At 42.0% G+C, this 14,738-nt stretch overlaps 1 protein-coding gene across 4 annotated transcripts in view; it reads right to left on the bottom strand.

The window, feature by feature from the left end:
• rttn (rotatin) overlaps positions 1–14,738 on the bottom strand; it is a 397,420-nt gene that overhangs the window by 85,463 nt on the left and 297,219 nt on the right. The gene's annotated exons all lie outside the window — the stretch shown is intronic.

The following is a 14,738-nucleotide window of genomic DNA, read 5'->3' as shown; positions in this document are numbered from 1 at the left end:
GACAGCTCAACAGGTTTAGGTTTCCATCTGTCGTGCTTGGGAAATGTTTACCTTTGGTTCAACATCTCTCCGTCATGTACCACAGATGGGGAGTTCAACGTCTGAATAGCATTAATTCAGTGTACAATTTGATCATCGTCTATATTTTTCTTGAAGACTGTTATTTCAAATGCCCAGCTTATCTCACATTAAACTAATGGCTACATTTGATTTGAAACAAAACCTCACTGCTGTTACCTCCTATGGATGCTGTATGATCTGCTGATTGAGTTCTTCCAGCATTCTTGTGTTTTTACTCACGAGATATCGTGTGCTTTTAGATGCTGACATTATGAAATACACTCTTTGCCTTTTCTATTTCTTTTGATGTAAAACAAATTAAAACTTAAATTTCAGGACCCAGTTCCTCCACAGTCCTTCTGAAATTTACTGTTTGGGCACCTACAGGGCACTTGAGGATATTGAATAAAATTAGAAAAGCGGTATATTACAGTTCTGGTCTCTATCTGTCAATGACCATGCTCTGTTCCTTCATTTTCTAAAAGAAACAACAGTATATGTTTAGTTTAGCTAAGTAATCGCTCTCCCCCCATCAAAACCAGGATAGAAAGCAAAAAGAATTGTGAGAAGTGAGATTATGATACGGCGCTCAAACAATTTCCTGTAGTCATATCCCTTACAAATACAATCCTTCCAATGGATATGTTTGCCTGCTTAATTTACTGCATTAGACAGGTTTTGTGAACTCAAATTGAATGTGTTCATTTTGCTTTTCTGAAAGATGCAGGAGACTTTGAGGCTTTAAAGAACCAATGAATTTTTATCACAGTAGGGAATACAGTACAAAGCAATGAAACTTGAAAGAATGTATAGAAAGTTGCACAATTTCTAAATTATAATTGAACATTTTGAAAATTCAGTAGCTCTGATACATTTGCTGGAATAGCAACGCTGGACATACAGAGTGCCAAGGGGTGGCGGGAAAATCTGTGGAAGCTAGATACTTTCCGCATGGTCACCAAGTTGCCCAGAATCACCTGAAGTTGCCAGGACCCTCAACAAATACACCCAGTACCACCATTTTAGTCACACATGGTGTGCAACACTTGTTGGCCTGTTGACCCTCCCCCCACCCCCCAAGGATGCCCTTGCACAGTTCAGGGTCTTTCCAAGGGCATCTTGCAATGCTTCGGGCATGAACCTTTCTCACCAATGGGAAAAATCCAGGATGAAAATCAGAAGTCAGTTGCACTGATGTTGAAGGTGCAATCATTGCAGCAGATTGGATAGACACAGTGAAAAGAGGAAATTGGCAGTCTTGAGACAAAGTGAAAAAGGAAGTGAAATCAAGGAAACTTCAGAAACTGAAATTGTGAACATGTCATGAAATTCGTTGTTTTGCTGCGGCGTTGTCGGTACAAATATTGTTATAAATTACATTTTGCAAGAAAAAAATTAGTGCAAAAGAGGGAGGCAAGTTTGGTGTAGCAGTGAGCACAACATTCACAGAGCCAGCGTCGGGACTGGGATTCGAATCCCGCACTGTCTGTAAGGAGTTCGTTTGTTCTCCAGATGTCCGAATGGGTTGTCTCCGGGGGCTCTGGTTTCCTTCCACTATCCAAAAAAAGTGCCGGGGTGCAGGTTAATTGGGTGGTATGGACTTGTGGGCCGAAATGGCCTGTTACCGAGCTGTTTGCCTAAATTTAAAGAGAAACTGTGGTTCATTGTCCATTCAGAAATATGATGGCAAAGGGGAAGAAGCTGTTTTTGTAGCATTGGGTGTTTGTCTTCAGACTCCTGTACCTCCTTCCTGAAGGTAGCAGTGTGAACAAGGCATGGCCTTGGAGTGAGGGTCCTTGAGAATGGAGCTGTTTTATAAGTCACTACCTCCTGTAGATGTCCTTGATAAGGTGGAGAATGATGCCCATATGGCGCTTACCGAGCTCACATACCAGCAGTGATGCAATCAGTCAGAATGCTCTCCACGGTAAACCCGTAGAAATTTGCAAGTCTTTAGTGACATACCAAATCTCCTCACGAAGTATAGCCACCAGCAAGCCTTCTTCATGATTGCATCGATATGATGGCCCCAAGATAGATCTTCAAAAATGTCGAGACATAGGAATTTGAAGTTCTCACCCCTCTCCACTGCTGACTCCTCAATGAGGAGTAGTTTGTGTTCTGATTCCTCCCTCCTGAAGACTACAATTAGTTCCTTAGTTATGCTAACGTTGAGTGCAAGGTTGTTGTGACACTACTCAACTAGCTGATCCATCTCAATTCTGAACACTTCCTCATTGTCTTTAGGAGTGGATAGGCTTACAATGTCTCTGTTGCAGCTAAACAAGACATTGGTGGGGCCACAGTTAGAACATTTAGTGCAGTTCTGGAGGCCCAGGAAACATATCATCAAACTGGAAAAGGTGTTGAAAAAAAATCACAATGGGGCTGAAGGACTTGAGATGCTGGATTGGGCTAGGACTTATTTTCCTGGAGAATATGATGTTAAGAGGTGACCTTGTAGAGTTATGTTAAATCATGGGAGGAATTGATAAAATGAATGGTCACAGTCTTTATACCAGGGTAGGGGAGTCCAAAACTACGGGTCACAGGATTAAAGAGAGACAGGGAAGATTTAAAAGGGACTCAATTTTTGAAAACCACTGTTTTAATCGTACCTCATTGACTCGTTATGTGCACGGTTTCATAACTCCAAAGGAAATGGGCCAATGACAATTTTTCTCGAACAGAATATTTCAGTAACAACTGGGTCAAGAGCAGTGACTCTCAGCCTTCCCTTCCCACTCACATCCCACCATAAGCAATCCTTGACTGATCACAGAGCACTGATGGGACACTTAAAGAGGTACGTGGAGTGGAAAGAAAAAGGTTGAGAACTGCTGATTTACACCCAAGGAACTGGAGCACAGCAAATCATCCTTGATCCAGTCGGGCTGCTTGGAAGACAACTTGTCTGATCCAGCGACTCACATCCATTTCTCACAATATTATTTCCTCTTCACTGGGGAGACCAAATGCAGATTGGGTGATCTATTTAGTTTGCAACATAGGACATTAATTCTCCATCTCGCTCTTAATGCAACATGTGTCCTTGGCCTTCTTTACCGAATAAACTCAGTGTAAGGCAGAGAAGCACCTCATTTTACAGTTCGGCATTTACAATGTTACATTCAATAATTTCACATGATGAATAATGCCTCTTTTGTCTTCAAATGGCAGCTGTTGTTAATGAAGCTATTATTTCAGTAACAAAAACACAGAAACGCTGGAGGGACCCAGGCAGTCTCGCAGCATGCAGAGGAGGTAAATCTATATTACTGAAATTTCGGGACTGAGCCTTTCTTTAAGGTCTAAGCAAAAAACAAGACATCTGAATAAAGAACACCTGTTGCCTGTTGGTTTGGACTCCTCCCCTTGCTCTTCTTCAGTCTTGATTCAGATGCCTTCCTGTTTATTTTCTTATACCTTGAGAAAAGGCTCAGGCTCGAAACACTGGTAATATATACTGCATCATTTAATTTAGACATACATCATGGTAGAGGAACTACCGGCACCACCTACGGCTCCTAGAACGCTTCCACCAGCGTTGTCTCCGCTCCATCCTCAACATCCATTGGAGCGCTTACACCCCTAACGTCGAAGTACTCGAGATGGCAGAGGTCGACAGCATCGAGTCCACGCTGCTGAAGATCCAGCTGCGCTGGATGGGTCACGTCTCCAGAATGGAGGACCATCGCCTTCCCAAGATCGTGTTATATGGCGAGCTCTCCACTGGCCACCGTGACAGAGGTGCACCAAAGAAAAGGTACAAGGACTGCCTAAAGAAATCTCTTGGTGCCTGCCACATTGACCACCGCCAGTGGGCTGATAACGACTCAAACCGTGCATCTTGGTGCCTCACAGTTTGGCGGGCAGCAACCTCCTTTGAAGAAGACCGCAGAGCCCACCTCACTGACAAAAGGCAAAGGAGGAAAAACCCAACACCCAACCCCAACCAACCAATTTTCCCTTGCAACCGCTGCAATCGTGTCTGCCTGTCCCGCATCGGACTTGTCAGCCACAAACGAGCCTGCAGCTGACGTGGACTTTTTACCCCCTCCATAAATTTTCGACCGCGAAGCCAAGCCAAAGAAGAAGACATCATGGTAATAGACCCTGTTGGTGCATCAGACTGTGCCACCCAATTTACACCCAATTAACCTGCAGCCCTGGTATGTTTTGAACAGTGGGAGGAAAACGGAGCCCCGGGGAAAACACACACAGACACGGGGGGAAACATACAAGCTCCTTGCAGACAGCGCAAGACTCGAACCCTGGTCCCGATTGTTGGCGCTGTAAAGCTATGCCAACCGTGCTCCATCTTTACCTCCTATGGGCGCTGCAAGACCAGCTGAATCCTCTAGTGTTTCTGAGTGACTGCAGACTTTTGTGTTTCACCATATTATTTCAATGACACCACCTAAAGACCCATTCTTTGTCCCTTCACTTGCCCCATTACTCCACTCATCATTTGTTCTGTCATTTAACCAAGACTTTCTGATATCCACTCTTACAAATGTGACCATTTTGTTCTTTTCTTCCCTTCCACTTCCTCCCCACCTGCTAAAAATCTATTACAGCTCCACATTTTGCCTGGAATGACCTGGAGCATGAAGACCACTTTAAAAAAAAACTTTTTATGGACAGTGCCTGATGTACTGAGTATTTATTATACTTGCTATTTTTATTTTGTATTTAACCTGACATGTTTTTAATTTCTGTTTAGAACATTTGCAGAACACTCTTCTTTCTTTGGCATGGCTTCGCGGACGAAGATTTATGGAGGGGTATGTCCATGTCTGCTGCAGGCTCGTTGATGACTGACAAGTCCGATGTGGGACAGGCAGGCATGGTTGCAGCGGTTGCAGGGGAAAATTGGTGGGTTGGGGTTGGGTGTTGGGTTCTTCCTCCTTTGTCTTTTGTCAGTGAGGTGGGCTCTGCGGTCTTCTTCAAAGGAGGTTGCTGCCCGCCGAACTGTGAGGCACCAACATGCACGGTTGGAGGCGAGATCAGCCCACTGGCAGTGGTCAATGTGGCAGGCACCAAGAGATTTCTTTAAGCAGTCCTTGTACCTCTTCTTTGGTGCACCTCTGTCTCGGTGGCCAGTGGAGAGCTCGCCATAGAACACGATCTTGGGAAGGCGATGGGCCTCCATTCTGGAGACGTGACCCACCCAGTGCAGTTGGGTCTTCAGCAGCACGGATTTGATGCTTGCGGACTCTGCCAGCTTGAGTACTTCGATGTTGGTGATGAAGTCATTCCAATGAATGTTGAGGATGGAGCGGAGACAGCGCTGATGGAAGCGTTCTAGGAGCCGTAGGTGATGCCGGTAGAGGACCCATGATTGCAGAACACTATAGCACAGGTAAAGGCTCTTTAACCCATGATGTCTGTGCTGTAAATAATTTACTGTCCGTTGAACCCAGTGAAGAGCATGTTTAGATTCTAAGAGAAATAAAACACGAAAGTCTGCAGACTCTGTAATTGAAGTAAAAGCATAATGGTGGAGAATCTCAGCAGGTCAAACAGCGTCCTTTATGTTGCAAAGATAAAGATGCAGAACCAACGTTTTGGGCTTGAGCCCTTCATCGAAGCAAGAGCAAAATGTCGGCAGATGCCTGAACCAAATGGTGATGTGGGGGGGGGGGGCAAGTACAGGCCCACAGGTAATAGGTGGGTAAGGGTGGGAGGGCACACCAGCAAACTGGGGGAGGGGGATGGCTCTGTGAATGGAGAAGTGAACCCTCCCCTGGAGCATGTCAACTAGTCACACATTTCTCTCCTGCAATGCTGATGGCTTTTTTTTAACATCAGCATTCATATCACTCAGGGATACAGTAGGGCCTTTCATTAATTTTTTCTGGCAAATAATCTATTGAAAGCCATGCTAATGGTACCCAGTTCCTAGAAACACGTCCGAGATCTCCCGGAACGGCATCAACCACCACCAACCTTCAGTGTACATCCCCACCAAAAAATCAAAATCAACCATTTATTCTCTGCGAGCTCAGGAAGAAAACACAGTCAACGATAACACACGCACGCACACACACACCCTTTTACAAAGTTGTGAACTGAGGGAGAGGCAGAGACCTACACCAACTAATATCTGACGAATAAAGACGATGATTTTACTTTATCACAATACAGTGTTTAACAAAATGGACTGAATTGTTCATCCACGTGGGGATGAGTTCAGCATGTGTTCTCTGTTTTTATAATCTGTGCCTCGATGGACAAAGTCTAGAACTGTCTGCACTTATTCAAAATGCCTTGCCAATTTGCAACCTGAAATGTGTGCTTTATTTTTTTCTGTGAAATCAACTACCAAGATCTTGCCTCAGTATTTATGGTAAATGTTTAATTCAAACATCTCAGACTTCCATTACACATTTACCTAATTATCAATTGTAATGGATCTATGCTAATATGAATCCTTAGTTTAATATTAAAATTATATTTTATCTAGATATGGTTTAATATGTTAGTTTGGGTGGTCCCAGGGGCACAAAGACAACGTATTAGCATTTTAAACACACATGGTTCTTTGAGATAGAAGACAGAAGCCAGTTTGAGATAAAATTGGATGCTGATTTAAGTTAGAGTCAAGAAGATGAAAAGGATTTATGATGGTTCTTGAGATTTTGGAAACAATAGGAGCACCTGTATAAACACACAGCCATTTTAGTTCAGAGGAAAGCAGACTTCCTGGAGACATAAGTAGACTTAAATGCTTTTAGCACATTCGTGTCAAAAGACCTTATGAGCCTCAAAGACAGAAATTATGTCACATAACATGTGACCTGAGCAATAGACTGGTAATATATTATCGAAATGTGAGAAAAAAAGTTCAGTTTTGGAGAGAACAGAAGTCAAAACCCTGTGACACACAAGGGTGGAACCTTGTGAAAGACAGGGGTTGAATTACAGTAACCAGAACAGGTAATGTTATGTGTTACCCCTGGGGAAAAGGGGAACACAGAATAAGTGGCATTTGAAATAAGGAAGACCACTTCGCTGTCTCTTTAGAAAAGAGGGCAAATTCTTCGTGTGGAAAACAGATTTCACAATCTTCAGTGAAAAGAAAATTTGATCTTTGGAAGACAGGAATTGTATTCTCCTTTTCACTGGAGGTACATTGGTGGCTCAAAGGATGGTTGCTTCTATTTAAAGAATATCTCTCAAGACATTTCATCAAAAGAATTGTGAGTAAAGGGGCTTGACAATAAAAGCACTTTATAATTCTTTCTGAACTGAGAATTTAAGATCTCCAAGCAAGACTAAAATGATGCTGAAGTTTTTTAAAAATGACTTTTCAGAGTGGGACTTTAATTACACATCACACATACATTTTACATTTGTGCATAGAGGGGTTAAGTTTAGAGATAAGTAAGAAATGTTATTTTACTAATAGTTTAATAAAAACTATTATTTTGAATTTACCATTGTCTGGTGAATTTTCCATCACTATTCCTTTGTTAGTACTAACAAAATCCCTTTATCTAGTGATTCTCAAAGTGGGTGCTGCTTCCCTTCTGTGGGGGTGGAAAGATCCAAGGGAGCGGTGAGGAATAAGGGGGCGTTCAGAACCTTAATTCTTGTTATTATTCTGTCTGCTGCAAAGTTTTATGAAGAAGCCAATGCAGTAATTTATTGGCAATTTAAATGGTAACAAAGCGTTCTTGAGAGAGCTGGTCTCGGTGGTCACCATGTTATATTGGCATCACTACCCCCACTCAGTGCCGCACTACTCACCACTGCAAAACCCCCCGCAGTGCTTCCACTAAGCCCCCCACTCAGCTCCATTGCTGCCACCATGCCAGCTCAGCACTGTCACTACCCCCCATTCATCACCACCATTACCTCCTGCTCAGCTCTTCTGCCACCACCACCCTCCTCTCAGTGCTGCCATACCCCACCTGCCCTACTCAACGCTACATCTAATCACTCACTCAGTGCTGCCACTACACCCCCCCGCTCAGTGCTGACACTACTCCCTCTTAGTGCCACATCTAACCCCCCCACCTTGTTCAGAGCCGCAACTAACCCCCGACCCCACTCAGTGCTGCCACTAACACCCCCATCTTTGCTCAGTGCCACCACTAACCCCATAACCCTGTTCAGCACCACCACTAACCCCACCCCTCCTCCAGCATCATTGTATGGGGAGACGGTGCTCGGGATGTAGCCTGGAGGCCAAGGGGACAGCAGCCCTAAAAAGTTTGGGAACCACAATTTTAGTCCCAAACAAAAAAAATTAAAGGCCTGCTTATTTGTTTTTGCTCCAGAGAGTTCCGGAGTTCTGGCTGAATTAATTCCTCACACCTTAGGTGCAAATAATATTGTGAGCTATTTTACCTGCATCCTCATTACAATATTGTCCTAGAACAAGGCCACACAAAGTAGTTGAAAACCAATGGGTGTCATAGTGAACATGAAAGGCCACTTGTCTCATTTTAATTTTAATAGAATGGTTACAACACAGAAGGCCACTTGGTTCATTGTGTCCACACTGGCTCTCTCCCAGTTATTCATTCGTTCCAACCCCTATCAGGGCAGGGCAACCTTTAAATTTTTAATTTACACATATAGCACGGTAACAGGCCATTTCAGTCCACAAGTTCGTGCCACCCAATTAACCTATACCCCTGCTACATACTTGTGGAGCAAAATGGCCTGTTACCATGCTGAATATCTAAATTAAAAAATAAAACTTTGCCCACCCCTGCCCCTTCTCTGCAGTTTTAAATTTTTTTTCTCATCTATTTATCCAACTTCCTTGTGAGGACTAGCTGATCTACAGGCAGCACATTGCAGATTCCAACAACACAGAGCATAAAAACAACTTTGTTCATGTCACACTTCATTCTCTTTATATCTGCAAGATCTAACCATCAACCCCTCCAGTAAATGGAGAGCCTTCCATTAGTCAAGTCACAATTGCAATTCAACGAATCAACGATCTCCAATCCTGGGTGCAAAACACAGACACACAACTAGACAAAGCGCACATACAGGCAAACAATATGCATGCAAAACCAAGTATTCATATATACCAATAAATTGATCAATATTGTTTTGTGAATATGAGAGTCTTGAATGGTTAGGGTGAGCAGTTCCTTTGGTCATTCAGCCTTCTCACTGCCCATGGGAAGAACCTGTTCCTTGTGTGCCCTCGATAGACAATGATCCCAATAGACCATGTCGATGGGAGGAGGAGTGGAGATGCTCCAATGGTTTTGTGGATTGACCACCAATCTATTTCTCTACAGCCACCCATACCACACTCTGATGCAGCAGGCCGCTCCTGTAAAAGGTTGATGGAATGGTAGCAACTCTTTCCAGACATCTATCATTTTACCTATTTGTATCAAATCTCCACTCACCTTTTCTTCCTCAGAGAAACCTGCCCCAGACTCTCTAATCTATTCTTAAAATCAAAGGATCTACTTTATTTTTAACCCTGTCAAATGGCTCCACATTCTTCTGATAGCCAGGTTATGAGAAAAGAACATGGTCTTCCAGTTGAGGACAGAGTAATGATTTGTAACAGTTCAGCATGACCTCTCTTCTTTCTTAATCTATGCCTCCATGGATAATGTACAGAATTGTATATGCTTTCTCAATCTGCCACTTTCAATATTTTTAAACCAAAAACAGACTTTTTTCACAATAAATTATTTCCAAACAGAAAATCGTTCAAAGATTTTTTGCATCCTTAGTTTCATGTCCATACATTCCTATCACTGAACATTGTAACATTCATTTCTAATTAGCAGGATTGTGGCACCTTGTTACACCCCTCTGTTTCTTGAGCAGCTTCCCCTTGGTCTCAGCCCCTTCAAAGCACGGTAATGGAGGGACTATAGAGCAGCTATTCTCAACTGTTTTTTTTTTGGCGATGGTTGCATCACTGCCTGGTATGGAGGTACCAACTCTTAGGACAAGAATAAACTCCAGAGGGTTGTTAATTCAGCCTGCGACATCACAGGGATCAGACTTCACTCCCCCAAGGACATCTACATGAGGCGGTGTCTTAAGAAAGCAGCCTCTATCTTCAAAGACCCCCACCACCCAAGCCACACCCCCTACCATGGGGAAAAGGTACAGGAGCCTAAAGACAATTGCTCAGCGGCACAAGGACAGTTCTTCGCCGCTGCCATCAGATTCCTGAATGATCAATGAACCAAAGTCTCTGCCGTACTTTTTGTGCACTATTATTTTAATTTTTTTTATTTGTAGTCATGCTGTAAGATAGTTGTAATATGAATGTTTGCACCATGATGTTGCTGCAGAACACCAGGTTTCATGACATTAAATTCTGAATCCAAGGACTTCTCAAAAGTATATGGGCCCCCTTCCTCGTGAAGCAGTCATGTTTAGTTGGTTTCCTCTGTACTTCTGTCCAATTGACCACAAAAAACAAAGACTATTTTATGATTTCAGTCTGTGGCCTCCTTTAAATGTACTCTACACCTCATCTACCATGTGCCTGCGCATTCCACCAATTTTTTATTGGGGGTGCAGCGCCGCAGGAGTGCCGCTCCAGCACCTCAGGGAGCAGCTCCAGGCACCTTCTCATTGCCGTTTTTGGTGAGCTCCTGCACCTTAAAAAAAAATAGCACTGCACCCCCGTTTATATCTTCCTGAATTTATCATTCTCTGCAGTTCAAATGCTGTTTTGTCCAAAAGTGTTTGAAAAAGAGACAATTAGGTGCAGATCAGGTTTGAAGTGTGGCAGACGCATTGAGAGACTATCAAGTCATAACCCATGGCTGATTGTCACAAGAACGAAGGGTATCCATTTGTCCAACAAATCAATATTTTCACATCCAAAGCAGGGCTGCCCTCAAAATGAAAGCAAAATTGTTCCAATGTTACTTTTCATTTGCAATTAAACATATTCTGTCAAGTTAATCATGGCTTACATTAACAGTTCAAAGAATAAGACTGTGTTTATGTTACAGAGAAATCTAAAGCGTATAAATATTATTTTCCAATTTCTTTGAACAGCCTTCTTGTCATCTCAGCCACTGCTTATCTGAACTGATGTTTACATTAAAACCTAAAATAACTAACCTATGATATAAAAGATATGCATGATAATATCCAGTGCCTTTATATTTGGAGGAAATCAAAGCCCTGTGAAACGACTGCATGGATCTGCCACTTGGAATCTTTCAGTCCTCACTTTCTTCTGCAGTTAAGGATCTTAGAAACTAAATGACACGGTTGCAGTGTTTAAGTGTGATTTAAACAGAACTCGGTGATATGTTACTGCAGCGCACTTTAATGTGCATCAGCCGAAATAGAACACCCTCCCTTTGAAGCTTAATCATACAGATACCATCCAACATTCTGAATGCCTTTGTATGGCTTTTTAAAAAATAATACAACAGATACATGATATCTAGTTTCCATGCCAACAGACTTAAGGACTCATTTTTGCTTCAAGCTCTCAAGGGACAAAAATACATATGGATATTAAAATAAATTACATGTGTGCACCTAAATAAGCTCTTTAAAAAACGACTGCTATTTCATGACATATTGGGGCAGATCACAGATTCTGGTACACAGTAGGATAATTTAAACTGCTCCACACTGAGCTCATCTACATAAATAATTGTATTTCAATGAGCTATTGCTTGTTTTATCCATGATCCTGTGTACGATTTATTATCTGAAGAGTACTGCATGCAATGTTTCTGTTACAGAAAAACCATTGCCAAGCAAGCTCTTAAAATTCATAAAATTAAATTATTGTGCATTTCAAAATGTAAGGAATAACTCTCAGAAAGAGAAAACCGGAGGTGTACGACTCGGTGATCATTGGAGAAATCAGAGATGGAGAGGGTGGTGAAATTTAAATTCCTGGGAGTCACCATCTTGGAGTACCTTTCCTCGACCCATCATACAAATGGCATTGGGAGGAAAGCATGTCTACTACCTCAGGAGTTTGCGGAGGTTCGGTATGCCATTGGAAACCTTGGCAACTTCCTCAGAAGTATAGCGGAAAGTGTGCTGGTATGGGGATGCCAAATACTTGTGAGTGTAAAGCCCTGAAAAAGGTAGTGAACATAGCCCAGTACATCACAGGCAACATTCTCGCCACCATCGAGTCCATCTACAGGGAACGCTGCCATCGGAGAGCAGCAACAATCATCAAGGATCCACAGCACCCAGCATGTGCTCTGTTCTCGCAGCTGCCATCAGGAAAAGTGGTCTAGGTACCACAAGACTCACACCACCAGGTTCAGGAACAGGTGCTACCCTTCCACTATCAGACTCCTCATACTCATTTAAGGACTCCAACTTTGCTCATTGTTTATTATTGAATATTTATTTTCTGTATGTGCACAGTCTGTTTGCATTTCATTCTTTTGTATACATTTCTGTTTTCTACAGTCACCGGTAATTAAAAATCCTGCCTGGCCCAGGGGGGAAAAGAATCGGACTTTGAACTGAATTAGAGAGCAAGATAGTCCGTACTTAAGGATTGCAGATGGTGCAACAAGAAAACAAACATGAGGAGAGTGCAGAGTGCAGTGTTACAAAGTGTGAGGTTCAGAGAAATGTAGTGAAAACAGTGCAGAAGCCACCCTCTTTTACCAAGTGGAGATTCTCATTAAATTCTCATATTGTACTTTGTTTAGCCAGTTTTTAAGTTACTCCAGTTCACTTTCACACCTTATGATGGAACATCACTAGCCGACAGTTCTCAGAGAACGAAAGTAGAAATCGCAAACCCTTATAATTTAGAAAAGTTATCGACAACTGCCGTTTCTCCTCTTATACCGTCCAAAATGACGCTTTGTGCAAATACTTTCTTGGCCGACTGTGATGCCGATTTTAGTTTTGTTGGTAAAGTGGTCTACCTCCGACACATAGTGAAGATTTGGCAGGGACAGGGCAGATTGGAATCTGTATTGATGATTCTGGGATTGAGGCTTCAAACTCAAATATATGAAACTGAAGGAAGAAGTCACATCAAAAATTTAAAGGCATAGGGTCATTTAGAGATGCAGTATGGAGACTGATCCTACAACCACCTATTTTCACAAATTCTACGTCGTCTTTTTAACAAAAATTCTCCCCACATTCTCTTCAACCACCAACTGACATACGGTACTTCACAGTGACCAATGATCCGACTGATAAAAGCTCACAACTTTGGGATTTGAGGTAGGGGGTGGGAAGTGGAGTTCTTAGAAGAAACGCGTGGAGTGTTGCAAACATCACATATCAGCAATGTGGATTGAACCCGGGTATCTGGCATTGAGGAAGGAGCTCTCCCAGCCATACCACGGTGTCACCTAAATGGTTCAATATAGCTGTCAGACGGATAATTTTGAATTATCCTCGCTAACTTCTGGAAAAAAAAGGTTGTATTGATACAGAACATTTCCTTGACAGTTGATATGATTTGGGTCGAATCCATGAGACACTGCATAACACACACACTGTCAAGAAGAAAATTCAAGTGGAAAAGCACTTATGCATATCCATTCCTTAGATTTTTTCATTAAGATTTATTTTGATCAGTTTACTTTGATGAGTTAATTTTGATCAGGACTCTAGTTTTGTTTGAAATATTTAGCATACAGTACACATAGAGGATTCTAAGTCACCCCCACAACCCCCCCCCCCCCTCCTTTGCTCTCTTCTGCAATTATTATTGAACACATCACTGGAGGCTAATGTTTACACACAGTTGACTCGAATTTACTTAAAGTATGTCATTCTGTGAAGGTCTAAGCTTGACAGAAAACATTTAATTTTAAGAAATTGTTTCAGTAAAATAAAAGTAGAGTCAGAAATTCTAAAAAAAAAATGCTTACTGAGTTTTATATTGTGTTGGGACATTAACATGGGAGTGTAGCTTGGTTTATCTCACCACTGAGTGTGTCTGGTTCGCGGAGTGTTCCCAACATTTTTGGAGTCCTTAAAAAAACACTGATGCTGACTTGAACTGAAAAATGCAAAAGATATTTGCTCCTGAGCTGAAAAATAATGGCCATTATAACCCATAATGTGAGGAAATTTGACAAAGATATTTTTAAAAACAATGTTGTTTCCCTGTTGTCAAGGGTCCAGCTACTATGAGATTTTTGATATGTTCTTTGTCAGATAGAAGTATTATTAATTGTGACACGATCTGCTGAGCAATGGTCACAATTCATACCACAAGGAGATCATTTTATTTCTGGTCCCTGATGAAGCCATGTATTATTTCAACACAAGCCTTTAATTTACTTGTGTTGGGATGCTACTTTTCTGAAAACCACTAAGGGCATTTGCAGTTGGCAATTTCTTAGAATAATAGATGTCTATATTCTGCTTCTCTTAACCTCAATAATTTTGCCTTTACAGTGGGCTTTTGGAGGTAATTTGTGGCAATCTGGTAACACTGTATCTTTTAATCGAAGTTGCTTCTTCTTCTCTCATGGAAAGTGGAATGGGATTGAAACAAAAAAAAATTGAAAAAAAAAAGACTGCTTTGCCCTTGTATGGGCAACTTTCAGAGTTTTTATATATTCCAAAGTGCTTTTACAACAATGAGGCACTTTTGAAGAAGGAAACTGAACTTGCACATGGAAAGCTCTTCATAACAGCAACAAACAGATTCTCTACTTTCAGTTCTGACATCTGAGGGTCAAACACAGGCCGACCGGTAC

This window comes from Narcine bancroftii, chromosome 2 (assembly GCF_036971445.1).
Source record: "Narcine bancroftii isolate sNarBan1 chromosome 2, sNarBan1.hap1, whole genome shotgun sequence".
NCBI lineage: Eukaryota > Metazoa > Chordata > Chondrichthyes > Torpediniformes > Narcinidae > Narcine > Narcine bancroftii.
This window is presented reverse-complemented; position numbering and strand designations above follow the sequence as displayed.